Source organism: Varanus komodoensis, unplaced genomic scaffold (genome assembly GCF_004798865.1).
Source record: "Varanus komodoensis strain SLA01 unplaced genomic scaffold, ASM479886v1 scaffold187, whole genome shotgun sequence".
Lineage (NCBI taxonomy): Eukaryota > Metazoa > Chordata > Lepidosauria > Squamata > Varanidae > Varanus > Varanus komodoensis.
In genome coordinates, this window is record NW_025335543.1 from 28939 (window position 1) to 37054 (window position 8116).

General features: G+C 48.1%; 1 protein-coding gene across 2 annotated transcripts in view; it reads right to left on the reverse strand.

The window, feature by feature from the left end:
• Positions 1–381, reverse strand: part of LOC123021769 (ubiquitin carboxyl-terminal hydrolase CYLD-like) — a 20658-nt gene extending 20277 nt beyond the window's left edge. The window contains exon 1 of one of the 2 annotated variants that reach the window (XM_044426831.1): positions 246–378. The gene's annotated coding sequence lies outside the window, so the exon portion shown is untranslated. Of the gene's footprint in view, positions 1–245 lie in introns of both variants that reach the window. The other variant, XM_044426833.1, reaches the window with a different exon arrangement.
• Positions 382–8116: the final 7735 nt, after the last annotated feature.

The following is an 8116-nucleotide window of genomic DNA, read 5'->3' on the forward strand; positions in this document are numbered from 1 at the left end:
CCGCGCCTGTTTAGACGGGAGGGTGAGTCCTACAATTCCCAGCATTCGCCAGCCAAGTAGGCTGGCTGGGGAATGCTGGGAATTGTAGGATTTTCCCTTTTTCCTGTTTAAATGCGCATAGCATTGGACCCTAAAGGATTTAAGGCAATAAAGTGCAGTCAGAGAGCGCAGACTGCCAGTTGAGGCAGAAAAGGTCCCACAACCCCCAGCATTACTGGGAAATCTCGCTCCCTCGCAGGGCTTACCTGGCTGTAACTTTTTCAAGCTCGCGACCTTAATTGGTCCGCATGAAAAGTAAGTCGAGGAAGTTAGTCCAGTGTTAACGGGGCGGAAGGCGAGAGCCAATGGCAGGCCACGCGAAAGGGGAAGGCAGCCAATCGGGGCGCAGATGTGTGTGTGCGCCGGGGGTGGGGGCGAGAACCCGAAAAAGTATGAGGAAGAGGTGGGGATCGAAAGAAGGGGGGCAACGCCGCTCCTCCCCCCTCCACAATCCCACACGGAGGAAGGATCGTGATGCACAGAGGGAAGGATGTTGGAACCGCGGCTTCAGCCAGCGCTGATGCGCGAGGTTGTCAACTTTTTCACCCGTTCGTGCAGCTCCAGGCTGCAGCGCCGTGAGCGGGAGGAGGGCACGCCGTAAAACGCTTCAAGCCGGGTGGATCCGCGGATCGCCTCGTAGTCCGAGGGGCTGGAGCAGGCAGGGGAGCCCCGGAGGTCGGCCGCCCTGCGCTCGGTTTCCAGGGGTGCGTGGTAGTGCTTCTGCAGCCCGCGCAGCGCCATCCACGCACGGGGGCAGGAAGCATTCAAGGGAAGGGAAAGCCTTTAAGGGCCCGGCTCCATGCTCGGTCAGAGAAAAATAAAATAATTATAATAAAAAGTCCCCACAACTTCCCAGCCACTTGTAGGGACTTTTTCTGTCTTAACCGTGCATAGGATTGCACCTTAAAGGGGTGGGGAAAACCCCGAAAGCGGCGTGTTGCGAGCGAGCATGCGCAGATGCTTCAGGAAGCAGGGTCTGGTCGAGGGCTTCAAAAGCAGCCGCGTTGCGCGAGTGCGCAAGCTTCTCAAAGGAATTCTGGCGCAATCCGTCATGACCTGTAGCTCACGTCTTCAGATGCACGAAGTGTTACAGTGCTATTCCGCCTGGGCAGGTGTATTCCTGGGCGCAGTGAGGGAAAGGTGCAAGTATGAGGTCGTTGGGAAATGCAATGCACAAAGGTTTTAAAAAGAAATTCAGATCGTTAGTAGCTGTACCTATCAATTTTCACTAGAGGGTAGCAAACTGTAGGAAAACGGGAGAGTTTCATGGTTATTCCTTTATTTAACAGCAGGAGTGGAGGAGTTTCCAGAGGTTGGTGGACTCCAGCTCCCATCAGCTTCTCTCAGTATGGAAATTGGCTGGTGGTGCCTACCGACTTTACCTGGCCCCAGTCCACTGCAGTGAAAAATTTGGAATTCTTGGAAGCAGTGTGTCCTTAGTATTTAATCACATTAGCTCCCCTGTTCCAGTTTCCACCCACTCTTTTTGCGGAAGGCCACACAAGTGAGTGATGCTTCTTTAAAATAAAGGAAAATTCCTAAAACACGAACCCATTCCTTCCCTCCTGTTTCCTGGAGTTTGACCCCCAGCACAGTACATTGGTGTATGATCATTAGCCATAGGAGCAATGTGAAGCCTACATATCCAGTGGAAGTCTACCTTTAAACAGATTCCCTGCAGACACTGTGCATGATGACAGAGTGCAGTATTGGATAAATGAATGACTTGATCCAGTGCATCTCACCTTATCCCATTAAGCCTTCCTCTGCTTGCTTCTGTATCCATGAGTGTAGGTTGTATTTTGACAATCCTGGAAACATAATTGTTACATTATTACCCTGCAAAGCACAGCCTAAGCAGCAACATGAAACAGGTTGTCTAAACTAATTTCCAAATCCAGATTCCAAAGAGATATGTGTGTGAATGGGGGTGGCGGTGACATGCAGGTTCTTAACACGGGCCTGTAAAATGTTTCTTCTGAACAAAGGCCAAGGAAGAGGAACAGATTTGGGCTGAAGGGGATTAGTGTGTCTGAATATGAACACAGTTGTAGCAGCGCTCGTTCTTTTCTAAGTTTAATATCTTTGGGGAAAACATTTCCTCATTGCCCCATGCTATGTGCTGGCTGCATACGCACAGCACAGCAAGCAAGAAAAAAATAGTTCTCTGTTGAGCATGTTGCACAGATTAACCTATTCTTGCTACAAAGGATCCGAGTGGTGCGCTCGTTTCCCCTGGTATTTTCTATAATCCCAACTGAAGGTGAAGGTTGGGATTATGGGGATGTGCATGTACAGCTTCCCCCCCCACTCTCTCTCCCCCACAGTTTGAGCAGTCTGTGGCCTACAGACTGGAAGAGATTTCTGGATTGCTCTTTGGCTTGGTTGCTAGTTGAATTTGGTCCACCATTGCTCAGTCTGAGATTCAGAGCAAAGGTTGTGTGTTCCTTTTGAAATGAACAATGCTGTTGGTGGGCTCATAGCCAAGAAGCTTGTTGCAAAAGGATGGGGAATAATCGCCGAAGTTGAATGTAGATATCCTAATATGGGTGGCTTATGGCTTGCATTCCACACCTTGATTTCTGCAAAGGAAAAGAGTCTAGGAAGCCTGATGGCCATTCAGGAGACCTCTGAAGGTCCGTATATCAGACACACTATTTTCTCTCTCTCACACACATGCACACAGTACAGACGGCACAATAACAAACTCAAGGTTGAGTATGGGTTGCCATTGACTCACATTTCAGCAACAACTCATGGTTTATCATATTGCCTGAACCCAGTTGTGCTAACAGGCCATAGCTTGTTAACCTAACCATGAACAACCCATGAAAAGAACCCATGATTTGTTGTTGGGCTGTAAACTGTGGTTTGTTCACTGTGGTTTAACTGGGTGGGGTTCTGACAACACAACAGCCCACATTTCAACAAGAAATGTTTGGCAATAACCACCATCAACCGATGCACATTTTGAGAGTGGGCTGTGATTTTATCATGGCTTCAGCCTCCCTTCCCTGTGCAGGTGAGTTGCCTGGAGGAAAGGATTTCCGTCTCCAGCACAGCATACTGGTTGGGGAGTTGTGCAAAATAAAGAGGATAAAAACCAGGTCCGCTCCGCTTCTCAATCGGCACCATGGATCAGCCGAGGAGTGGAAAGGCCAGATTTTAATCTCCTCAGTAGTGTGCCAGTCAGAATGCTTTTCAACTTCTTCCAACCTGCAGCAGTGGATATTAAAATGGTGCCAGGGGAGAAGGAGGCGCACAGCCTGGGAAGCGCCATGGGCCAGCTTGGAGAGCAGTGTGTGCTGCATTACTTTCATGGGCTGGAAGTTCCCCAATCCTGGACTTGGAACCTTTTTAAAGGAACCCTAAAATTCAGCTGGAAGGCACTCAGAGGGGATGAAGCTGGGAAACACTGGCTCCACCAACAATGAAAGGTTTGGAATATGCATTATATTTTAAAGCAGGTGTGGAGCTGCTGCCGATGTTGTTGGACTCCAGTTCCCATCATCCCAATTGGACTGGCTGGGACTGGTAGGCATTGGAATTCAACCACATGAAGAAGATTCTATGCTCTCTTAAGAGACTATGACAAATAGGAGGAAGATGAAATGTCTGGGGATGGTGATACTGATGCAGCTGAGGGTGGGTCAAAGTGATGGACCTCAGGAAAGAAAGATGAACCAGGCAGTTAAACCGATTTGAATACCAGAAGAAAGAGACATTTCATACTTTTCTTCCTGGCTCAGTTGAAGGAAAGGGGTTTGTAGACAAGGAGGAATTAAGGGAGGTTTACAACCTCTCCAGTTTATACACCCATAGGGGGACCTCTTTCAAAGTTGGAAAATGCTCTTTACTTAAAGATATTTTGAACCGTTTTATTTCTTGCCATCAGCAAAGCATGTGGTGGAAGCCCAGGGATTGCCTGGCTTGTAAAAAGTGAAAAAAGAAAGAAAAGAAAAGGGAGGCATTTACTTGAGCAACCATTTCTATGGCTCACTGGTGGACTGAGAGTTTATAGAAAAGCCAGCCATATTTTGGACTTGGGGAAAGATGTTGAAAATTGGGGAGGGCAGGAAAGGCAGCCTGGAGTTTGATTGACTGGGCTTGAAAGATGGAAGGGGAAACTAAAGAAGAAGAAAGATGAAGACAAAGAAGAAACAGCCCTGAGAATAGCCTAGGCACATTCTGAAAGCTTGCTCAGAGGAGTCCCTAAGAAAAAAATTCAGACTGGGCCCACCCCTGTAGCACTGCGCTTTGGCCTCCCTTACTCTGCATGCTAAAAGACGGATGGTTTTGATTAACTTAATGAAAGAGGGAAAAAATGGAGAACGCCTGCTCTGGCCTGGGACGAATCTGTGTTTTTGCAACAGCTCTATGCGTCACGCTCCCTCGTGGGCCATGGAAATGGGAAACGAGAGAAAGTTAACCACTTGGAGTTTGGACCGCTGGAGAATGGAGTGAGCAGCTGTGTCTCCTGCAGACAGCACCAGAGGTCTTGCGATTGGGAGACCAAAGTGGGGGGGGGGGGGCAGCCTAAGAACACAAGAACCCTGCTGGATCCGTGCGGCTTTCTATTCACACAGTGGACTGTCAGCTACCCATGGGAAGCCACAAAAAGCACCTTGCCCATATTCCCCAGCAACTGGTGTACATAGCCCTACTCCCCTTGCTACTGGTGGTAGCCAGGACTTGTGGGCATTGGTAGTCATCTCCTCCAAGTATTTGTCCATACCCTTTTGCTGGCCAGCACTGCATCTTTTGGGGAAGATTTTCCAGGTGTATTTTATTTATGTACTGAGTATATCCAATGCCTCATAACATAAATGTCTCCAGGCATTTTCAGATTCTGAAGGAAGATGTCTGCAGTGTATCTAAGCTTCAGAACCATGGCCATGGCATCTGGAAAAAAGGACTTTTCCATTTCATCCTCATCCTATACTGTTTGTACACCCTAGCTTGCAGAAGAGTTCTGGAGAACTTGGAAGCTTGCAGAGTTTGTGGAATTTTGTTTGGTTCTAATAAAGGTATTGCCCAACCGGGAATCTTGGATTTCTCTGTCTCTCTCTTACCAGAACAGCAATTTTTATTTTGGTTTTTTTTCTTCTCTGTATCAGATTACCTGTCCAGCAAAAAAATGCTGCTGTCTTTAGATTTTCTGGCCACCCTTAAACCCCAGGCAGGGCTTTTCTGATAAAGGATACAAGTTCAGGGACATCTTTTCTTGCGCAGTATCCTCCACCAATAATAGAATCACCATTTCAGTTTGGTACCAGAACTGAACTGCTTTGCCCAACAAGGGAGAATTTCTCTTGTGCCACACACAGAACTCTGTGTAAACCCCCCACCCCAAAAAGCCAGTGGTGCTGGAAGTGATCTAGCTTGTCCAGAATCCTTGTTGTTGTTGTTGCTCACACAGCAGGCTGAGTCTGTCCAGTAGACTGAAGCGCCATTTGGGCCTTGACAAAAGAATGTCAATAGTTCTTAATGACTTGGAGATGCGGCACTTCCTGGCTGGAAAAGCCAGCTCTCCTGCCTGTGGAATGTGGCACAGACTAGTGCTAGCTGGTGGGAGGAGCAGTGAAGCCTTTAATAGGGCCGTTGTCCCTACAGCTTGGCGGACAGAGAGGTGGAGGTAGGCAGCCAAGCTCGACTGATGCAGCCGGAGACTTTCTTGCAGGATTAGCCCTTCCCTGGCCTCCTGCTACAATCTGTTCCTTCCTGCATGTTCTGCCAGGATATCTGTAAATAAAGGCAGAATTACCGACAGATAATTTGCTCAACTCCAGTATTTTCTCTCACCCGAAAGAAAATGGACTCTGCAGTACGAGTTTTGTACCTCTCAGAGAAAAGGGGAGCACTTAGCAGAAACAGTTAGATACCACTTCTTGGATAAGGATTTTGATTCAACTTGCTTAGCCATGCCTGCGATCAAGGCTAAGCAAGTATAACTGGGGAGGAAAAAATCATGAATTACTTTTGTGCTTACGCACCCATCTCCTCGCCTCCCCTTCCTTTGCTGTTTACGTTCTGTTGAATTTTAAACTGAAAGCTCTTTGGAGCAGGGACCTGATCAATTGTGTTCTGTAAAGCACCAAATATACTTTCCAGCATAATAAAAAGGTGAGCCATGAATGCCCGTCTGTCCCAAAGCTAGCAGGGGCTAAAGGGGGAATTATCAGCTGTTTAAACAAAACCCATTCTAGAATCTGAGATGAAAGCAGATCTACACTGGCCTGTGGATCTAGGCCAAGATTTCAGCAGAGGGTTTTCAGCACTACACAGAGTTTTGCATGGATTTCAGGCAAAGCCCTATGTATAAGCCACCTGTAAAGAAAACTGCAACAAACAAACCCTAGTCAAGTCAGCAAAACCAACCAGGCTACTTGCCCTGCTGGCCAACAGGTAACCCTAGCTCAAGAAGAGGGTCTCTCTGAGCATGTGCAGACTGCCACATTTCAAACATCGCTGCATTGGAGGGATTGAGAGGCTAGAATGTTCACCCCAGATAGCTTTTTCCCACCATGATCTCTAGCCAGCATAGTCAGTAAACATGCTGAGAGAATTATGGGAGTTGTAGTCCAGCATAGCTACTGGAGGGTTTGGGAAAGCTGGGTTAGGACCATGGAGGTGAGGGATCAAGGATGTAAGGAGAGTTGTGGTCCATCTAGTTGGCCTTCTGTCTACTGCAGGATGTGATGGCAACAGCGCCCCCTGCAGCCATTCCAGAGGAAGTGGATTCCATCATTTAGCTATGGATTGCTAGGGTTTCCTCTTATCTGTCCAAAATCAGTCTCTTGCTTCCACTAGTTTTAGGAGGAGGAGGACTGGAGGAAAATCTGATTTCTCCACACCACACATTCTGTACACCTGTCATGTCTCCCGTTACATGCCGTTTTCTGCTCTAAACAAGTCCAGATGTTGCAACCTTTAGCGTTGTTCTAGTCCCTGGATCTTGAGAGTTGCCCTTTTCCCAACATTTTTAGGTTTGGTGTCCAAGAGCACACACAGTATAGTCACACCATAGATTTGAATAAAGGGAGTATGATTTTGGTGCTTTTATTTTAATTCCTTGTCTAAGAATGGCTAACTTGGCTTTATTTATAACTTGGCAAAGTCCTCTCTGGACAGCAGAGTTCACTGTGTGGGCGTCCTTCACTCAGACACTATTGCAGCCTAGCCTACCTCACAGAGTTGTTATGAGGATGAAGGGAAAGGAGTGCAAGACTTGGGGGTGGGGAGGAAAGGGTAATAATCCTAAATAATAGACTGAGCCATATTCTCCCATATACTCTTTCCTGGACCCTGAATTTTCAACATTCTTTTCCCATCAACAGAAATGAGGTTGGTGGCTAATAAGAATTGTAAAATGGGCTTCTTGGAGAGGCCAGGCTGGTACCTACATTGTGCTTTTTGGGTGAAAACCTTATTTCCCCAAGCATTTTTAGGGTGCGATTCAGTGTGGCTGCCCATAACCCTACAAACTCGGGAATTAAGAACGCCCAGCTAAAAGCTGGAGAAGAACGGCTAGGATTCCTCAGCAGTCCCCTTATTCATTAACACTGGTCAGCCCACCTCTCCTAGTGAGAAACTTGAGCTGGAGGCATTGCTGAAAGTCGGTGGAAGATGGAGTGCCTTACTCCTTCGTTTTCCCTCCCACCCCATCAGCCTTCCCAGACATGGTGCCCTCCAGCTGCGCGGGATTACAGCTTCTATCATCCCCTGCCCGCACAGCCAACGGCGGAAGGAGGACTTGGAGCTGCGGCTCGATACGTCTGCAAGGCAGCACTGCAGCGGAAAGGATGAAAGGCAGCTACCCCAGTCTACTGCTTCCGATGCGGAGCGTGCGCAAGGAAGGACAAAACCTCTCGCGCGCGCCTATGGAGCGGTAGGGCCGGCGTCGTCTGCACCGCTCCTCCCCGTCCGAAGTGAAGACAGGTAACCCACAAGCCCGCTTCCCGGTAGAAGCACCTCAACTTTGAGTCACTAACCACATCCCTCTACCTTTAAATGCTTGCCTGGGCGTGTCCACCTTGCATAATAAGTAGCTAGATAAGGGCGGGCCTCCGTGGGTCGC